Below are 21870 nucleotides of genomic sequence, written 5' to 3'. Positions count from 1 at the left end.
CCTGCATCACTCACCAGAAGTTTCCACAGTCTCAGGCTTAATTTGGGGAGAGGAAGGCAGTAATGCTCTGATAAAAGACAGTTCCTCACAGAGCTTCATGCTGCATGATGGCTCACCAGCAGCCCAGATGCTGGGATGCCAGACCATGCACCATGGGGAGGCAGGGAACATTCCCGAAACCTGGCAGGAGCAGAGATGGCACACGATCCCCAGGTGCAAGGTCACAGGTGTTCCATTATGCTGCTCCTCTCTCACACACACCTGCAGAGCCCTAAAAGCACCAGACCTCATCCACAAAGGATGGAAAGTTTGTCCCATTTCATCTGCCCTCTAAATCCGATCATCCCATCTGTGTTCCCTCTGACCAGGCTGTCCAGCTGCCCATGCCTATCAGGTATACTCTGCTACTAGAAGGGATTTGAATAAAGTATTTAAGTGTCTGGCAAGCATTTTCTTCAATGAAGACATGCTATGAACTAGGCAATCATATTTTCAACTGTGCTGCCTGCCAGAAAAGTGCACAAACTTCCAATAGCAAAGAAATGAGGTCATTTTGGTCAACTGCCAAAATCAGCACATTTCCTCTTTTGGTTCTGGATGCTGCACCTCCACACTCCACGATGCTCGACAAGTTGTGAGAGGGAGGTGCAGTCTCTCAGAAAAGAAAATAAAAAGTAACTGGTGGATATTATTTAAAAAAAAAAAAAAAAGTGAGGGAAGGAAAAGGGGAAAAAAATAAAAAATCATAAAGTGTCCTTATGTCCCATAACCTGCTTCTAAAGATCTATTTAACTGGAGTCTGGCATAACCTCCCTAAGAAGATGTCAATACCTTATCTTTATGTTGAAACGTAAAGCCTCATCCTGTTAAAGAATTCAAAAGGCTTACGTGAGGCTGCAGCTTTTGGTTAGAAGGCTGGACTAGAATTTAGTAGATCAGGATTAAACCCTGATCTTGCCACAAGTTCCTGTGCTGCTTGAGCAAGATTCCTAAATTCCCTTGCCTAAACCCTACCTTGTGCCTGTGTTGTGCATTTAAAAACTAAGTCTTCCTGAGCTGGGAATATATCTTTGCAGTAGAACAGAGTCTGGAACAGTGGATTTTGGATGCTCATTTGGGCCTCTTAATGCTAAAGCAGCACAAACCAAAATGACAGTAGTAGCAATAATAGTAATAATTATCTCTCAGTCTTTATTTTCAGGGTAATGTCTGCCAAAAATGTTAGAGAAGCTTCTCATTGTGGCAACTCCTATATTTATGTGCATAATTTACAAGCAGCTCATCTGAATAATTTGAATTTTTTATTAACATTATTTTCTCATTTTTCCATTGAGAAGCCTTCTTAGATACTGACTCATTTTCAGCCTTGTAGGGAAAAGTGCCAAGCATTTGTTTTTCCTCTGTCTGCAGTAGTTATTTGACTCCTGCATTAAACTCAGCAAAGCCAAAACCGAATAGGAACAATCTTAATTTAATTATTAAATATATTTCAAGCTTCACTGTGATTTTAAAAAGAACTTTCATGTTGGGTAGTGGAAATGTGCCAGGGAAAGCTAAAAGAAATGAATGTAATCCTCTGTCCCCACCCCTCCTTTCTTCCAGCCTCTCTCAAAAGAAGGTTAGGTGAACCCAAATCTAGCGGGGTTAGGGTGAGCTAGTTTCACTTCAGGATTGCTTGGCAAAAACTTACCAGGGCACCATGCCAAGCCTGCCACTTCTGAGATAAATATGACTTTCTTTCAGGGCAGTTTTATGAGGGGCACAGCAAGAGGCTCATATACTCTGGCAATTCAATTGCAGATTTAGCTATGCAGCAGCTGCCGCTGCTTCATTATAAACAACAGCTCGCTCTGAAGTTCTCTTAAGAAGTTTACAAAAGGGACAGTGTATTTATCTGACGTCTGTTACAGTGGTGTGGAGATACACAGATGGCCTTTGACTTTCACCTTCTGCATCACACGGAGCCAAACCCAGTTCCACAGAAAGGGTTAGAACTTAAATTTGCCTGCTCTTTTCCTGATGACACTCCCTTCATCTATCTGGCAATCAGAGCCAGCTTACTTGCCTTGGGAGGGTCAGATTGGCAGATGAACTATAGTGAGGAGAGGAAACATGTTAAGTACGAAAACATTCTCATAAGCTCTCACAGGAAAAGGATGTAGCTAACAATAAAAGAGAATACTGCATTTTTCTGCCAAACTTTATCATACAAGATTATGCATTTCCAAAACTTACATTTATACCAGTTAAATTTTGGTAGTGCTTAATCTACAGGAGGCATATTCCAAAGTACCCTTCCTATATTCCCCATAGTAATTCAGTTCTGGAGGTTTCTTACTGAGATTAGCAATAGGCAAATGTACCTCTAACTCACTTGGGTCCCATGTGCTTAGGAGTAACCAAATAAGCAAACAAACAAAGTAAGCAAACTCCTAACAAACTTAGGAGTTACAAAGTGAAGTGCCCCAGCACCTCTGACCAGTGCCATGAGTGATCAGGGAACATCTCCAAGAGCCACTCAGGCAAGGCTGTCAGGGACTGCTTGAAGCAGCTTCATTCACCAGGTCCTCACCCGCAGTATTGATGGCCTGGCCTCACGCCAGGCACAAATACTCTTTGCTGTGCAGTTGGAAGGCTAATTACTTAAAGTTTGTCCTTCCTCCTCTGAGGTTCCCCTGCACTTCTTCAGTTTTGCAAAGATGGAACAGTAAAGCCAAAGAGCTGATAAAAGTATGGTCTGGGCATGGCTCTGAACTGCTTGCCTTCTCTTGGCTTAGCAACCACATTATTTGTGGTTTCACTGAAAAGCTTCAGCTCTAACTGTCCTGGCCAAGTTTCATGGCTTTCACTACCTTTCCAGGGAGCAATCAGAACGAGTTTTTGATGACCCATCCCTAGTCGAAGCATTATTCCCAGAAACGCATCAGCCAGCACAGACCTATTGACCTTTGCTTGGTTTCCTCAGTCCCACCAGGGCAGCTGATTTTGGTTCGTTCCTTGTTTTGTTCACCTGCGGACAAATCTGCCCAACAGGCAGCACAAGTTCCTCTACACAGCCTGATGGACAGACATTTGCAGGTAGCCCTCAGTTTTACATTTGGTGTCTAATCAATGGAGTGAATTCCCAGGTCAATTCACAGTACTCAATTCTACAAATGCAAAATAAAAAGGAAAAGCTGCTGGTGGGTCCTTCTCAGGAGGGACCCGGGGGCTCTGTAACTTCCTTTATTTTTGTGGATCTGGAATTACTGCATGCGATGAAAGCAGTCTATTAACAGTTCATCACAAAACATGCTCTGAGATTTAATGTCCTAAATTATGTATACCATTGTTTGGCCTCTTTGGTGACTTACTGTAGAGGGAAGTCTAATTCTCTATTATTACACCACCAATTAAGGATTTTTTAACTATTATTTTAATTAAAATGAACAACAAAAAAGACAAGTTCTCAGAAAAAAAAAAAAGGGTATTTCAAAAAACCTGAGATTATCCTTTGAGCAGCCTTAAATATGAACTTGATATTTCCTCTGGTCCTGAGATACACCGGTTTCAGCACGTCATTCCCTAGGAGAATCAGCTTGTCTGCAAGGACTGAGACCTATGCATTTGTTTCTTCAATTAAAAATGGTTCTTCACATACATTTTCATAATAAAGCACTTTATAACTGTTACTCAATTATTGCTTAGAGCATTAAGTAACAAGGTATTATTACTCCAATTTTACAGAAGGGAACAAATCATGGAATCTGAAATACTTACTCTGCTTTTGCGTAGGCTTTCTCATATTAATTAATTATGAGACTTAATTACACTCAATCTCACCACTCCAAGCCAATTACAGAAAATTGGGTAAAGTGAAGAAGTAGGGAAATCTCTGTCTCAGAGACAACCACTTACACTGACAGTACTTTCCACATAGGTATGTAAAAGGACTTTGCAAATATTACATCACACTCTTAACGTAACGGGATGTATTTTTCTCTGATTTTCCCCTAGTGCCCCTACACCAGTAATCTGAGCAATGAACATTTCTCCCAGCTTCCTCTCTCAACTCTGCCCCAGAAACCAAATGCAAATCTCTGCTCCCTGACTTGTGCCTTAATCACATGATCACCTTCCTGCCCAGCAGCAGTAAAAAAAAAATCCCCAGGCATGTTAAAATCACCAGATCAGAAGAGCTCTAATCTAATGAGTTTGAACATGGGTTGATCAGAATCGGTGAGAGATAGATAGATAGATAGATAGATAGATAGATAGATAGATAGATAGATAGATAGATAGATAGATAGATGTTGCAAACTATTTTTAGCTTTCTATTTATTTTTAATCTACAGCAATTCTTTTACTGAAGTTTAGTCTGCAAGGGGAATGGTAAATCCCCTAAAACACCACTTTAAAAGTTTTAGTTCCACTGAAGTATCTATGAACATCCTCTGTTGAAACATTAATTCATGATTTCCCACACCACTTAGCCACAGGGATTCACAACACGTTTCAATGCCTTCAACAGCAGCAGCATTCCATGGGGAACCATTCTCCACTTTCCAAGTCACAGCTCTTACAAAGATGGACTAAGCCAAGGCAAACTGGCCTTTTTATATTAATACCAACTGATCCTCCCATAAAACGTGCGCATTTAAAATCAGAGGTGAAACAAGCAGTTATCCTTTTTTGCCGTTTGTCTAAGGAGGGCTATGAGTTCAACTAAGTCTACTTGATTAAAATTGAGGAGAGACACTGAACTGACAAATATTAGAATTTTCCCTAATTTCTTCACTTTGTTTGCCAGTGAGTGAAGGCTTCTATAAAAGACTCTTTGAATAAAGGTGTAAATGTAAGTGGAGGAGACTCCATTCATTTATGACTTTGACTTCCCTGGAGCCAAGATTTCCCCCCAGTCTTCACAGTTGTGACATCTTGTGTTCAATCTGCCCTATTCCAGCAGAATATTCAGCCTGTGCTCCTCGCAATTATGCCTTGTTTGCATCACACCATAACACGCGTGCTATGAGAGTTTCACGCACCACAATCTCCCACAGTTTATTTTTAAATGCTCTCCAGTTCCCCAAGAGAGCCTCATGGCATGGCAGCAGAATTAAATACAATGGGATCTGGCAGGCTGCACTCACAGGACTGCATTGTAAAAGAGGGGGAAAATAAACATTAACGTTTTGACTGTTTCTTATAGTTTTTCTAAATATCCTTAGGTAAAACAGAAAATGCTGAGCATGAAAAACCAAAGAGCTTACAGGTGCAGTTAAATTAGGCAGCTTTCAAACACAAATTCTTCCTTACTCTGCAAAGTTTTCCCCTCTTCTTTGCCCAGCAATACTTCCATCAGGCCAGCAAAGGGCAGCTACTGTATAAAACAGGCAGAGATAACCTGGGCATTCAAAAGACTGAGATGTTCAAATCCACACCTGAATTTCCATACCTAATAACAGCTTTACCCTCACCCAAGGAAACTGCTACGCCTACTAAGGTAGATGCCATCCAGTTTAATTTAGGCACAGAGGGTGGATGGCCAGGACCTCCCTCAGGAAGCCTTCAAAGGCACGCAGCTCTCTCCTCTGAATATACAGATAATTGGAAACTTTCTTTACTAAGACTGGCTTACCATGTACCAAAAACTTAGCCGCAAATTAAGTACATAGTCCTCTTATTTTGGACTCCATCCTCCAAGCTGCAGAACAGACACGTTCCTCGAAGACGCAAACTATAAATCGCAAGCATAACATTAAGGCACAAATCTGTATCTACCACAGTATTGTTAAAACATCAGCACAAATTCTGTGTTAATGAGAGTCATGTCTCTCTCTTCCATGCTTTTAATACTAGCCCCTCAGCTTAATTATTATATTTAGTGTTTGGGCAGCCACACTTCCTACCCAGCACCTGTCATAGGTCCAGCAATTAATTGCATACCACTGACTTTCATGGAACACCATGGAAATTTTATTCCTGTACAACTCAATTGCATTCGTACAAGACTGCCCCAGAACTATGTCTTATTACAAAAAATCATGTGCTTACAAAAGGGATAGATGAGCCAACTGAACTATTTATAATTTGAGAGAATAAAAAACATTTCACAAGGTTTGTAACAAATATATATATAAAAAAAACTTTGCAGCCTTAATACAAGACAAATGTTACTAAGATTCACATTATAGACAAAAGCAGAATGGAAAATATTCCCTGAAGTCATAATGGCAGGGTTATGCAGTATGCTATTTAAAAGCTATTCACCAATGTCCTCTTCCTTTTAGCCAGAACTCTATGGTACAAATTCAATTGAAGAAAGTCAATTAATTGAAACTGTGGTTCTACAACTGAGGGATTGGATATTTAAGATGAAGCAGCTGAAGGAAAAGACTGTACTTGCACATACTACTCAGTTCTAGAGGAGAGGACTAGTAGTGTGTCTGCCACCTTGGAACTACCTCTCTGCAACTTTGCTGTTTTGAGGGGTCTATATGCCGCTTATGTCCTGCTGTTGTAGTTTAACCCCAGCCAAGAAATCCAAAACACAGCCTCATACCAAAAAAAGAAAATTAACTCTATCCCAGCCAAAAGCAACACACCAGCCTTACTCTCTTCTCTCTTTTTTAAGAAAATGCTGCGACTCAGCATATTTCTTGTAAGTTCAAGAGTCTCCTTGCTCCTTTCCAAACCAAGGGGTTCACAAAAAAAATAATCATTATGTGACTAGTCTAATTTCAAATTGGCACACTAATGTAAGAGCTAATGTAAGTCAGGTCAAGAAGACTTTCTCTCTGGTTTCAAGGGCTGCGTCCAGGATGAAATAACTCGTCACACCCACAATTTCAATGCTGGCTTCCAAGTTCCCAGGCTCAAGTGACCCAGCAGGACACAGCCACAAACCTCCACACTTACATTTCTGCACCTACCACAGACTCAGGGAAGGAAAGGGACAGTGCAGAAGCCATCACAGGCTTTGTGGAAGGTGTATACCAAAAGGAGCACCGAGAGCTGCTGTTTTGATAGTTTGCACTCTCCTTGTGCACTTATAAGTTGTTCTATCTCCAAACTTCTTACTGGAGTCATTGGCAGGCAACAGGTTGGCAACATACCCACATGCATGGAGAGGCAAGTCACCCATCCCCTAAAGTCAGGACCCAAAGAATACCAAGAGATGACTATGAAGCAAACTGGTGGTCACTACCCAGCTTGCTTGCAATATTTTAAAGTAAAAGTAATATCTTCTTTAATTTGCATCTCCCAAACACCTTGTTTGATTTTTCCACAAGTGACCAAAAAAAGCCTTTTACCATGGCAGAAAAAAAGCTTTCTACCATGGCAAATTCCTCACATCTCAGGCAATGCATTTTATTTCACAAAAATGCAGTTACAACTGGTTTTACCATGTTAATGCAGTTTTGAACCTTTATTGGTTAAAGATTTGTAATCTATGCTGCCAATGATAGCAAGATTATCTAACAAACAAAACTCAGCAACAGTGCTTTGCTTTGAAGAATTTCTTCCAACTTGAATGGATGATGTCTCAAAGGCAATTCAGGGCTATATGATGGTTGTGANTTTTTTTTTTTTTTTTTTTTTTTTTTTTTAAGAAGTTCATTACAATTTTTCAGTTCAGTTCTTCCAGTTCTTCAATACAGCAGAGGAAATAAAGTGAAACTAGACTAATTGAAATGGAAAAGTGATCTCATAATTTAATACCCATTGCTCCCTAATCACAAATGCACAGGGAGCACAAACCAGGGAAGAAGGGTGTAAAGTGATGCTACAATGTAGCACCCACAATTAAAAATCCTCTTTCCTGTAGAAATCTGAGTTACAAATCAAAGCGGAGCACACGTTATTGAGATTACTGAAAGGTTGTGGGCAAGGCTATGATTTGGAGGCAACAACCCTCCCCTGTTTGAAACTAAATTCAAAATTCCCATTGATTTTACTGACACCTTGGCTTAGATATTCTTGAGGCCTGATCACAGAGCCTAATAATACACATACAAGCCTGCAATGACTTGGATCCTCTTACATCTTGGTGTAAAAAGAAGTTACAAAACGAATGCAAGGATGACAGACAAGCCTCCCTTCTCCCAGCCAGGAAAGCTTTTATTGCCACCTCTTCAACACTTTCGCTTCTGCCAGAAGTCCCCTCTGCCCGCCTGGCCCCTCCAGCTGTCCAAAGTGTCTCCTCCAGACAGCACGGCTGAGCAGGCGAAGCATGGATTAAACAGCATTAAATGTTCTTTCTGTCATTTTGTTTTCAGTAATTTAGAAAATTATTTTCCCCGTTGTGGATATTTTTGAATAGGGTCAGAGAGATGCTACAGCAAACAAAACAAAAAAACCTCCAAAACCAGAATATATCAGAAACTCGACAATACTTAACGTGTCATTGTGACCATGAATATGTACAGGAACACACACACATGCACGCACACATGCAATTAAAGTCTTTTGGAGGAGACTCAAAAAAATAAAAAAAACACGTTGAACAGGAAGAGTCTGTTTAATGTAGAATTTAAGCAAGGCTCTTCCATTTGCATAGATCACTTACAGCAACAGCAATTCATTAAATTCTCCCACAAAATCGTGCTATATTTTGTCGAAAGCGACACATTCCTTGCAGATCACAGTGCCTTTCTCATGCTGTTAATAAGATAATCTGTTACATGAGGCTTACAAATCCATTTAAATTGATTTTAATTAATGAATCAATCACTAGCCACTGATGACTTGGTCTACAGACAGCAAGCAATTCAAAGCCCCAGGCCTCTAATCCCAAACCAAAATCCACATTAGAGCAACAGGACATCTCTCTGATCGATAGCAACACAAAGATGTTCAGTTCATACACATTTAAAGTGTATGAACTTGATCAAAATGTATCTCAAGATCTTATGCATTACAATTCCCATATTCAGGACTGTTCAACTAGAAAGGCAATATTAAATAATTTACATTTCTTTGCAAGGGAAAAAAAAAATTAAATCAAGCACAACTATAACCTGCCTCTAAACTTCAGATGCTTATTCCACTTAAAGGTTTTTTTCTTTGTTCTTAAACAATCCATTGTTTAACATTAATTAATAGAAAATTGCACTTCATATGATCACTAACAGGAACAATGCCTTTTACCTATGCTTTGATCCTGTGAAAAGCCACTGCTATTCTCCACTGCTCAAGTGCTTACGTTTTCCCTTACACAGAAAACAAGAAAGAAGAAAGATTTCTGTCCCAGAATCAGCATGCAGAAGCAGTATGAAGAACATCCTTGTTATTTTAGTAAGTTAATTATTATAATTATTGTTATTACAAGAAGTTAATTACAATGTAGTAAGTTAAATCCACAATAGGTGGTGTGATGCCCAACACTGCAATCCCTAAAGCATCAGCTCTCCAGAGCAGAGGGAACGCACCTGAATGAGGCTTCTTCTCCTTTGTGCATAAACAGCTGGTGCTCCAGCACAGCATCTGTGAATCAAGCACCACTTAAACTAGCCAAGAGAAAGGAAGAAATGATGCATGCCTTCCCAGGAGTCTCCTAAGCATCCAGCTCTTCTTCCAAAGGAGAAGGTGCTCCTTCTTCATATGTGACAGAGAAGGCAGGGTGAGACAAGCCAGCCTGCCTCCAAAACAGTCTCACTGTTTATATAGCTACACTGTGCTAAGCCCAAGCCACTCTGCTCACATGATGCTCTCCACTGCACAAGCTTGATGGCACAGATCTCTGGTTGTCTGCGATGTGACCCTGTACTGAGCTCCACAGCCTGATATAGACTTGCCTTCAGAAGCAGAACAGGAGTTACCTGGAGATCTCTACAAACTTCCTCTACCACAGAAGTTGGCCCTGTGAGAATTGCAGTTATGGACCAGTTATGCTGGTTTTGATTTTCTTTAAATGCTCTCTGCACCTTTATGGTCCACTAGCATGGCACTAAATATTCTAAGAGAAACCCTGATCCCACAGAATTCACAAAGCAGTTTGCTTGGATGCTCACTGTCATGCCAAAAGTCTCAGCAACCTACCTCAGGTACAGTGCCATTATGACAAAACACATCCAGTGGCCTCTCCGTGGATGGATGTTACCAGCCCTAATGTGGGGAAAAAGAGCCTACAAAAACGGTGCTGACACCAACCTGACAATTAGGAGGAGAGAGCCTCTTCATCTCCCTGATGGGCAACCTCACCCACAACTCGAAATAGTCCCTCAAAGGCTCCAGTGTCTTTGTCTAAGCAAGGAATTGACCCTCTCTATGTCTTTCCATGGGCGTTCAGTTGCACAGAAAGGGGGAGGAGGTGGCAAAAGTCTCTATTATGGATACCAGTCTTCACATGAAAAGGATCTCAGCACACAGCTGACTTCAAGGTGGTCTGTGTTCCCCCTTTTTTCCCCAGTCCAATCTTCTTCTTGTGCCTGACAAACACAAGACTCTAGAAGCACCCTACTGGACACCAGCATGGGATCACCTGCACTACCCCTTCGGCTACAGAACTCTGTAGGGGCCCACCATTACACTGAGGTCAACTTACCCACACTGAACTGCACCAGATAAGAGAGAATTCAACTTGTAGCTTGCTTTATTAAAGCAATTTCACATGTTATCTAACACAAAAGGTGTTGTTGCCTAATGTGCAATAATCATTCTGCCTGTTTAAATGAAGAGATCTAGATTTGTTTTTAATCAATACTGCATATACAGTTTAACCAATGCTGTCAAAAGAAGATTTTTTTTTTAAATGTGGTGTCTACTAATTTATTGCTCTTGATATTCCTGCTCTTCCCACTTTGTTAAAAACAAAGGATGTTTTGGATAGAAGAATAAAAAGAATTTTAATTAAGTTATTAAAGAGGGTGGGTTTGGCTTTCATGTGCTGCTAATTAATTAGAGAGTTAAATTAACCAAATAAGATACCAAACTATCTTTCATAATATATAAGAAAAACAAAGGGTTGTATGTAAACTTTCCAGGTGTAAACAAATTAAGATCAACATTGTACCAAGCCTGAATCTGGCCCCATTTGCTCAAAAAGGTAAATAGTGCATCCTCTTGCACAGATATCAGTGTATAGGCACTCCATATTTTAAGGACAGATTCTGCAGCCAGCAATGCTCCACAGAAATAGAGACAATCAATGTGTCCTTGATTATGAGGAGGCAAACAGTTTTCACTACAAAAAAGGAGACTGAAAAACAAATCATGTGGTTTTATTTTACAAGTTCCAAGTTTGGGTTGGGTGTTTTTTTTTTTTTTTCAAGCCCTTTTGGAGCACTGAAACAGAACAAAATAGTTTGTTGCACAAGCAGAAGACAAAGTAACTGCTAAATAAACATTTTAAATTTACTCCTATGTGTTCAGCTCTCGTTCCCATTAGTCTTTAGGAGCTGGATGACTTCACTAAAATATCTTCCTGTTCTCTGGAAAACTGATTAGATGGGTTTTGTCCAAGAATTGTGCCATAATGTGTTCCCTCTATTTCATATTCTGAATATCACTGCTGGAAAATGTACTGTAGCACAGAATGTAGTATATGCCAATGTATCCTGACATTCAAATCAAGACCACAAATTATAAACAGTTTCAGCAAATTGACTTGAGTGCCTTTGTTCCTCAGACATACATCTTCCTATTGCTTACAAAAGCAGCATATACTAACCACTAACGCTGCTATAGCCAGTACTGGGAAAGGAAGTTATTGAAGCCTGGATTTCCTGCTTTCAGCCGAAGCCAAGAACTGTGAGGCTTGTAGTGGTTTCAGGAACTGACTCATCTAATGATTCATGGATAAGATACTGGTTTTAATATATTTCTGATCATAAGACTCAAACTTCAAAAACAGTGATGCTTAATTTTTATTTTAAAGGGAAAAAAAGTACATAAATCAAGTAAACGAATATTCTCATGGGACATTCTGGCTAATAACTATAAATGTGTTTTACAGTGAACTCTGTTAAAAAAAAAAAAAAAAAAGATAGCATGTTAAACTTCCTGGAAATTAATTTCAAGAGAATGTTGACAATGAATTAAAAATCCACTGTCAAAAACTGGAGTACTTTTGTTGCAACCCTGATATAGCTGAAATTCATGTGGAGGACAGCTGGGATATTTTAGATATGCCCTTCGGTGCACATATGATTGCTATGTACTAATCAATGAATCCTTGAGCTACTATTGTTAATGCACCTGGTTTCTTTAGCTGTGTACAAAAGTACCATCAAAGATGGGCTGCTAACAAAATATTCGGGTGTTTGAAACAACTGGAAAGTTTTGCTTCAGGAGTGACTGAAACCACCGAGGTCAATTCTAAAGCAATGACTAACACTGCTCACACACACACACCTGCATTTTGTGCTAATTCAGAATTCAAACCTAACCGTTTTTATGCATTTAGCTCTTCCAGAGGGAAGCGTGCCTTCCAGTGCATCAAAATGCTTTTTGCCCACAACACAAATCTCATCAGTATGCTGTAACTTGAACTGCCAGGCTCTTGCACCTAAAAAATAGCTTGTGATGGAGGCTGAATTCTGCTAAGCTCATGTATGGAAAAGTACTGGTTTACTTTTTAATTTCTGAACTGCAAGCTGCAGCCACTCACCCGCCCTGTGCAGGGTTGTGGGGATGGAGGGGGACGTTAGCATTTCTATATTTCACCGTGTGCACAACTAGCACAAGAAAAAAAGAAAACAAAATGCATCTCACTCGGAGGAAAAAAAAATAAAAAAAAAGGAAAAGAAAAAACCAGCAGTTAAAACACTTGACAAGAAAAGGCCAAAGTGCGCTCAGTGGCTGGCAGTCATTTTATGGCTATAGTCCTACAGCAGATTTACTTAGATGACGTCAGTGGCTCCAATCCAGCTTTTCTTTGGTAGCATTTACCACTTGCCTCTTGAAGTCTCCACTATGCTACAGAGCAGTAGACCATAATCAAAATTCCCTTTGTGAAATAGAGTTTACCTCAGGGCACAGAGGCATTGCTAGCTGAATTGCAGGCTCTTCACCCTGTACTGCATGCCCAGAAATAAATAACCTACAATACTGTACTCTCCTTAATACAGAAGAACCATTAAAAGCAGCCTGCTACCTTAAAAAGGGTTCTTTAATTTGTTTCCAAAATCTCAGAGGCCAGAATATTAGTTAATTTTCCAAGCAACCAAGAGCTACAATAATTATACTACCCTTTGAACTTCTTTGCATTGTTTTTAGAGATTTTGGATGATAAAGTTATTTATGGGTCATTGTTTCACCAGCAAAGACTATTACTAACATCAGAGGCTAAAGTGAATCTGTATAGGAAGCCATACATTTAAAATTGTCTCTCAAATGTGCCCCTTCAGCTGCTTATCTACTACCGGTCAATAAGCATATAGTAAATATGCCAAGAAACACAGCAAGAAATTACTATGCATAAGTAATAGTCAATTTAAAGAGCGAAATGCACATTATTTGGAGCTATGGATTTCCTATCACAAAGCAATGACTGGAACCAGTGAAAAACTAGTAAAGCCAAGTAAAGCAGATACCAAATAAACTAAAACTTCACAGGTTCTGAAGTTCAATCACACCCCCCCACCATTTGAAAGATGCACCTTATAAACAAAATAAACATATTTCTCATGCTTAAACAGACCCATCAATCTGAAGACAACCATACTCATTAAGGGTGATAACTAGATACATTAGTGGACTTTTGCAGTTAAGCACTTAAAAATTACTTATAAGAAAGATGCACACATGCCTCAGAGAGCTGGAAGTCTGAATATCTGTCCTTTCCCAGCACCTTTGCTTACCTTCCCCCTAATCATAACAGACTAGGAGATTACAGGTTTAATCTGCAATGAGCCAGGGGCCAAAAACTGTTATTTTCATCAAACTGCATGAGTCCACCATGGACCTGAACTCTAAATCTGAATTTAAAACAGATTTAAAATTTGAGATGACCTCCAAACCCCCAAGTGTAAGTGGACAGATGCTCAAATTTCATGTCCCTACAGAGTAAGTGGAAGCCTGTTAGCAGCCTCAGATGCCAAGGCAAGGTCAGGAAGCATTTCTTGTTTTCTGCAGGTGTCAATGTAAAATCAGGTAGAGCAGCAACATGGGAAGATCACCTCTCACTTTGCTGCCCACCTGGTTGGCCCCTGGGTGCTCCGTCAGCTCCTGTTTTTTTCCAGGCAGGTCACCTGGGTGGACTTCAGGGGGATGTTATAGAATGGCCACTGTTCAGACTATCATATTTCTCTGTTCCAAACAGACAGGAGAAAAATTTACTTCTCTTTGACCTCCTCTCATTACTAAAAAAGTGGTGTCAGCAAATAGAAGATGACTGTAAATTCCTTTGAGAGAGAATCTGGTCCTTCTATTGGTCATTAAGGATCCTGGACACAAAAGGCATGACAAGAACAAGTGGTCCTTTCTTTTCAATAGGCAGGGCAAAGACACAGCAGGCAACAGCAAAGGGACCCAACAGTGACACCACATCCGTGAGCAGCAGCACAAGAGACAGGATAGGGAGGTCCTGGCAAGATGGATTGCAAAAGGAGGAAAACAAAAAACCACCACGGTCCAAAGGAAGTAGAGCCAAATTAAGTGCTGCCCAGGAGCAACTCTGTGTATACCCAAGGAAAGAGGGTGGTCCTGCCAACCAGGGACTCGTTGTGGTGCCCTGTAAATAACAGCAAGGCAGAGCCTGTAGGGCAGAAGACACAGTGGAATGTGCTGCAAGGTCAGAGAGCAATGCAGGCAGATCCAACCCTTAGGATACCACTGAGGCATTGAATGGAAGACTGTATTTATGGCTTGAGACTTTCCCTGCTACAAAATAATTACAGTCAAAGAAAGGCAGTGGTAAGGGAAAGATGAAGGAACTTCCACTGAATCTGCAAGTCCTCTACGAGGCTTTCAGTTGATTGTAGAAAAAGCAGAAAAAAAAAAAAAACTTGAAAGATCAGCTGACAGCAGATATAGGGACACAACTGTTTTTAAAGGTTAATTTTTTGAAAGGATAAAGGTAAAACCAAGGATATGGAAAATGAAACTATTTACAGAATTTTGCCTTTTTATTTTAAACTGTAAACCAGCTTTAGGATGAAAAGGTATGTATGCATGGTGGTGATAGATTATGAATAAATTTCCTCCCACTCATTAATTAAAGTCCTCAATCACCATATTTTTTTAATTGAGATACACATAACAGAGGCTCTAATCCACTAAATCTCTATGAATTTACCTTTTCTTCCAAAGTCTGTTCTGACATTTTCTCCGCTCAAAACCAAAATGTCATTCCTGAATTACAATCTCCCAACAGAAAGACAACCATGTAAAAAAATATGCCAGCTAATTCCAAAAATAAGCACCACTGTTCACAGCACCATGAGGTGACTGACTGGGGAGAGATTCCACCAAGGGAATAATTGTGATGTCTATAATGTTAAGGAATAATTTGGCACCAAAAATACCCAAGGCCATACTGGTTGGTGATTCAAACATGAAGCATATCAAAATGCTACTGATAAGCTAAATTAACAGATAGCTTATCTGAAGCATATACTAGCCATATGGTGCCACAACTTCTGTTGCCTGTTGCTGGCATAACAATAGGCTACTGCAGTCTTAGACTAGAAGCACTATTTGACAAACTGTCAACAGCATTTTTATTTTTTTGCAGAGCTCTAGGGCAATGGCACACTCGCCTATTTGCATTTTTTTTTTTTAAACAGGTGAACAAAGAGTAAACCAGATGTCAACTTTAGAAATCGAGCTGTCTGGATCAGGAGATTTAACAGAGGCAGGCATACTGCTACAGCTCAAATCTAGACAATGAGCTTTTCTAAAAACACTCTGGCCTAGGGGAGTGGCTATTTAAAACACTTGGCTTCTTTTATTTCAGCACTATGGACGTGAATTCTGCTCTTAAGTGCCAGCTCAAATGAAGTCATTTTGTTTCACTGGGGCTTTCTTTGCATTTCAGAAATGTAGCATGTACTGTAATAACGGAAAACACAAAAAATTGTGGGGGGTGTGATGTGGAAACTAGCAATTTGATCGCATACAGAAAAAAAAAATCTATGAAAGGATAATTCAAGTGCAAGTTAAATGAAATTTCTTTTCCCCTCAAAAAGAAAAAAAAGAAAAAAAAAAAACAAAACAATGAAAAAAAAATAAAACCAAACCACTTCTGAGAGCTTTAGAAAGACCTGATATTTACAATCCCCTCAAGCTCCACAAAGACAAGGTGTGAATGCTGACCAGGAAGGACCATTTAAAATGGGACTTGAATATGTTACAGAAACATGATTGGTTAATTCCAAAAGAACCAAGAAAGTCGTCTTCCTGCTTTATTTAAAAAAATGAAATCTTTTTTACTTAGTACTAGAGCAAAAAATCTTTTCATAACAACAACACAGTAATCCACTCAATCATTTAAAAAATTGACAAAATAAAAAACTACTGTCAATCAATATATAGTAGATGTGTCTATGGTATTCAATTATGAAAATGTGCTTTTGGCAGTGTTCTGTAGGAGTGTGAAAGACATAATAAGAAAAACAGATAACTTTCTGTTCTAATAATCTGTTCTCCTTTGATAGGCAGTTATGGGAACATATTTATTTTCTGACTTATACCCAGCTAAGTATGTAGCATTTTTAGATTATCTTTTCAAATTGTTCTTGAACATTCTCAGTCAAAANAAAAAAAAAAAAAAAAAAAAAAAAAAAAAAAAAAAAAAAAACCACAAACAAACTCCTTTCATGTTAAGTTGAGATTGCACTTGAACTCTTTCCAAAAGCCAGAGCTGTGCTGAATTATGATAATTAGAAAGCTGTGCGCATAAAAGGCAGCACAGTTGATGCATTTAAAAAAGTTCATGCCAGAGAATATAAGTTCAATATGTTCTCACATAATTAACATTTCCCATCATTAGCAGCAGTTTTCAGTTCATGTATCTGTAAAAACAACAGCACTCGTCATTGTTTTAGATTCCCAGTCAATAGCATTTTAATAGTTTTACACATAATCCTAGACTTTCCTTCCCTTCCCCCTCCCAGCACGCTGAGATTTCACATTCTACCTCCTGACCTGCTAGCAAATAAACTTGTATTCTGTGCTCACATGCTCCTGCTGCTGCCCAGACTGACTCTGACCCAAAGTTTAGTGAAAAGCTACTGAGAGCTGGAAACCCAAGAAGGCCATTTGCAAAGGTACAACAGGATGCTGAGGGAATAATCACGTTGTTCCGGTAAACAATGACCAGAAGACAATGAACAAAAAGTTGTAGGTGATACCTTCGGCTGGACAGGAGCCAAACTCAAACGGGGCTGGCTCTGACAAACCAGGCACAGGCTGGAGGGACGAAGAAAAGAGGTCACAGCCCTGCGCCAACCGGGCAAGAGTCTGTAAACCCTTTAGGCACTCCACAGATTTTCAGCGCGTTCTCGACGTACGTACAAAAATTCATCTAACAAATAAGGGCATGTAGCACACAATGCGTTGCTCTTTGAGACACTCAAAGACTTCCTGTGTAGAGTGTCTCAAATTAGTAGTTACAAGCCAGATTTTGACTTCAATCCCTCTATTTTAAAATTAATATAATTCTGGTGGAACATTAATAACCTGATATAGTATAAAAGTTGCTAAATCTGCATCAACAGAGTGAGCAATTTTGGCTTTACCAATACCAAGATAAAACAGTGACTGCAGTGGGATCAGGATTTCATACAAAAACAGGAGAAGTTTGGTGTATTAAATCAGAAAACTTGCAGCTGAATTTTATGTGACAGATCTGAAGATCATATTTGAAGATGCTGCCTCAGAGGATTGAAGTCTGCAGCTTGTCTCTCTCTTCTGTTTTGGAAATGAGCAATCGTTAAAAGCAAGCACAAAATTATTCCAGGAAATATTATTCCATCCTTGTTCCACTTGCAAAAGTCAAAAGGAGTTTTGTGCAGGAAGAGACAGCAAGATATGGTCATAAAGTGGGAATTTATTGCAAATATTTTTCTTCTAAAAATGTATCTTCAGCCTGGCTTAGAGTTAGTTGGCTTTACAATAAATAATGCCATTAATCTATTCATATATCACAGGATGCAATTTAAATTATACAGTACTTGCATAAACCATCACAAACCCTTTAGCAGCCCTTGCTTTCAGGGAGATGATTTACCTCTTCAAAGTTCTAAAATTTTTTTGAGACCCATTTAAATTATTTTTAATAGTAAATAACTGTACTTTAGGAACACAAAACATTCCTACTTGTGGCAAGGGCTAATGGTAAAGTGCAACATGGTGGCAAAAGAGTAATTAAATCTCAAATCCCAGAAATAAGTACTATTTCTCTCATGAAAAAATAGGTCCCTTTGATGAACTGGGGACTTCAAAATCATTTCTAAAGGGTCAGTTTGCACCCTCATTACAGCCAACGTAATATGCCACATTGCAACAGGCCATATGAAGCTGATAGAATTAACCTGAATTCAGACCAGATTTCTAAAAAGTCAGTCCTCACTTCATATTTACACATGCTAGGAATAAGAGCACAAATGGAATGAGTGATCAACTGTTAATAGACATTTGCCTTCAAGTTTTAGAGAGATTACAAGCAAATCAGAACATAAGCCCCGTGCAAAAATTCAAAAAAGTATATGTGTCAAATTGATAATCATTTTAATCAAAGATGTCCTTCTTTAGACATCAAATATCACACTAACCATGTACATAAAGCATAAGCTGTAAATATCTCAGTATTTGATCCAGCAAATGTTTATTCCTATGAGTCATCCCGGTCACTTTAACCTGAGTAAGGGTCAGATCCAGCAAACATTTTCTCCTTAAATAAAGGAATCGCTACAGAAAGACAGATTTTAAACCATCTCTGGAAAGATATAGCATTAATATTAGAGGCACAAAGAAATACCAGATAGAAAGAGCCATGAGGTCATACCATGTTTGAAGGTAACCTTCTCCCAAATACACACATTCAGAACTGTACACAAAATCTTCATGTTTTGGAAACAGTCTGAGGCACCTTCTAATAAAATCAGATTACTTCTAGTGAAATCCTTCCAAGAGTGTAACTATCCTACTTTACAGATTGAAAACTGACAGCTATATTATAATACACAACTACATATTTTTACCTTTCATTTTTTTTAAGTGAAAGACACCAGAATTTCTCTATGGCTCCAGAAGTTTTTATTACAGTATTGTCTGCACTATGTCTTAGAAGTTTGCTTACAATATTATCTACAACAGAAAGATGGAAGAAATCCTTTCTTTCCTCTCTCTGCATGTGACTCAGCTGAGCTTAACTTTTTCAGGCATGGACAAACAAAGCCTAAAAACCACTTTAACAATATCCAAAACCACTACACTGTCCAGCAGCAACAACAACAAAAAACTAGCTACAAATTACACCAAACATGCTACACACATGCTCATACATCTCCACACATCACAATACGCTATCATTTCTCAGCTGGAAACTCACGGCGGGTCTAATTCATAATTAAGTTTCTGTTGTTCTTTTCTAGCTGTTTAATTAAAACTCCTTTAAGCACAGTCTGTCTTTACTAAGACTCCTGTCAAATCAAAATTTTTCGTCTGCTTCACTGCTCATGTGCACCCCACTCAGCACCGACTAAGAAACTGTACAAAATATAAAACCACAATTTGAATCTCAAGAGCTGTTGTTACACTCCGCTGGGTTAAAAGGCTAATAACATTTACTTCACCAAAGCAGCGTATGCAAAATTGAAGCTCAAAATACACCTAATAAAGTGTTTAGCAATAAAGTACTTTCCAAAGGTATTTCCAGATTACTAGTAAGAAAAATTGGAATAAATCCTTTGCATCTGAAATTTCTGCTTGGTCAGCTGAAAAAAACCTGGAGCAAGTGAAATGCAGAATTAGCCCTACTGGCATAGAAAACACCTTATGACCTAATTAAAAACCAGTGCAGTGTTGAAAAGATATGTTTCACCGTGAAGGAGAAAAATAAATGCACATCAAAAAAGTTTACCTGCAATAAAAATAATTTCAAAAAGTTGATTTTGAAAACTTGCAAGTTTAGAATTTGACTCAAATATAAAATCTTCAATTTTGTGTTTTAAGAACATCCACAGTATTAATTCCTATATTGCTATTCCCAAATAAAGGATTCATATGTGTGTGTGTGTGTGTGTGTGTGTGTATAAAAATATATATACACACATATACAAACAAACATGCAAGCTTCTCCCCCAGCTCCAGAAGTAATTTAATATACAGGTCTGTGTCATTTTTAATAGCACCATCTTACCACCAGTACAATCTAATATCCTGTAATGGTATTCCCCAACTATTTATAGAGATAGAATACATCATACATTACAGACACACATTCCCAATCTAGGGTTGTAAGAAGAATCCTACATAATTTTAAATTAACTCCTAATGTAGTTATAATAATTTTTGTTTCCATATTCAATTGCAGGTAGCACTTAGTTATTTACATGAATTTTCCTAAGAGGCATTCCCACAGAGATTTCCATATTAGATGAGCTGCATAATAACTGAACATGCAGCTAGAGAAAGGAGTATGTTATGCATACAGCTTTATTATTATCCAAACTTTGCCATTACCCAGGTTAGCCAGCTCTGTAAAACCGTTAACTGCCAATACTGTGCTTCTAAACTTTATCAGCACAAATGGCAAAGCAAGTATGCTTCTGTTAATACAGGAATACAACTGCATAGGTGCTTTTTTTCCCTGAGGCTCTGCCATTTCAGCTTACATTTCTTATGTATGCTATTTTACATCAGAAAACGCCAAGGTAATCTGATGTTTCTTGGCCTTTCTTTCCTAGATGGTGTTCAACAAGGAACAGTTAAAAAATACTGGGAGCCATTTACATTCAGAAAGCGCAGGGCAGAACTGCTCCCTAACTTTCCAGCACTTCTGGAGGTCACTTTTCATTTCTTCATATCAAAGGCAGGCACTTGTTTCTAATAAGTTAACAACTCTCCTGAGAAACGTGGGTGGCTGGTATTTCATTGTTTCATAAATATTTTTATACTGGTAACACCATTCAACTTAAAACAGATTTCAAGAGGAGAAAAATCACGACCAGGACTATGTTCAGCAGAGGCAGGAGCGCAAACTTTTTTTTACTTGGTGAATAGAAGAGATATTTTCCCCCCTCTTCTTGCTTTATTTCTCCTAGCAGTTTTTGTTTGGTTGTGTGGAGGGGGGGCGCTTTGTTTTAATTTGGGTACAAAAGCCGCACTGTATAACTTTTCCCTCCCCCTTGGAAGTGTACTTCCTTTGAAAGCGCTCCTCTGCGAACAAAGGCTGCCACCGGCCCTCCGCACCAGCGCCGGGGACAGCTGTGCGATAGAGCTCTTCAAAACCTCGCCGAGAAATGAAAAAAACCTCTGCGGTTCCTACCGAAAGGAAGTTTTCCAGGGACAATCTCCTCGGTGTTGCTGCAACTGCGACTTTGTCTTTTTTGGATACAATGTTTCTGCTGACTCCCGAAAATTTTCCACTTGAATGTGCAATTAACCAGCAGCGGCGGCGGCGGCGGCAGCAGCAGCAGCTCTGGAGAAGGAGAAGAAGCAGCGAAAAGGGACATTCCTTCTTTCATCTTTTAAGAGGAAAATAAAAAGAGGGAAAGGGAGGCGAAACTCGGCGGCGAGCAGAGCTCCGCGCCAAGGCCCGGGGATGGCTCCGGAGGGTTGCGAGCCTGTGCGCCCAGAGCGGGGCTGCTGCCGGCTCGCGGGAAAGAAATGTGAAAAATGCCAAGGATCGGTGCGTGCGTGTGTGAGAGGGAGAGAGGGAGAGCTGTGTGTGTGTGTGTCGGTGTGTGCGCGGTGTGTGCGCGCCGAGTTGCCGAGCGGTGACTC

The 21870-nt window shown here is 39.4% G+C and overlaps 1 protein-coding gene across 4 annotated transcripts in view; it reads right to left on the bottom strand.

The window, feature by feature from the left end:
• The window catches only part of TEAD1 (TEA domain transcription factor 1), a 156830-nt gene extending 135306 nt beyond the window's left edge, over positions 1–21524 (bottom strand). For all 4 annotated transcript variants that reach the window (XM_027881798.1, XM_027881795.1, XM_027881794.1 and 1 more), the window contains exon 1: positions 21413–21524. The gene's annotated coding sequence lies outside the window, so the exon portion shown is untranslated. The remainder of the gene's footprint in view (positions 1–21412) is intronic.
• Between the last annotated feature and the right edge of the window lie 346 nt (positions 21525–21870).

Source organism: Empidonax traillii, unplaced genomic scaffold, assembly GCF_003031625.1.
Source record: "Empidonax traillii isolate 1590-97213 ecotype Southwest subspecies unplaced genomic scaffold, ASM303162v1 scaffold95:size1152806, whole genome shotgun sequence".
Taxonomy (NCBI): domain Eukaryota; kingdom Metazoa; phylum Chordata; class Aves; order Passeriformes; family Tyrannidae; genus Empidonax; species Empidonax traillii.
The sequence above is the reverse complement of the archived record's forward strand: the minus strand, read 5'-3'. Positions and strand labels throughout refer to the sequence as shown.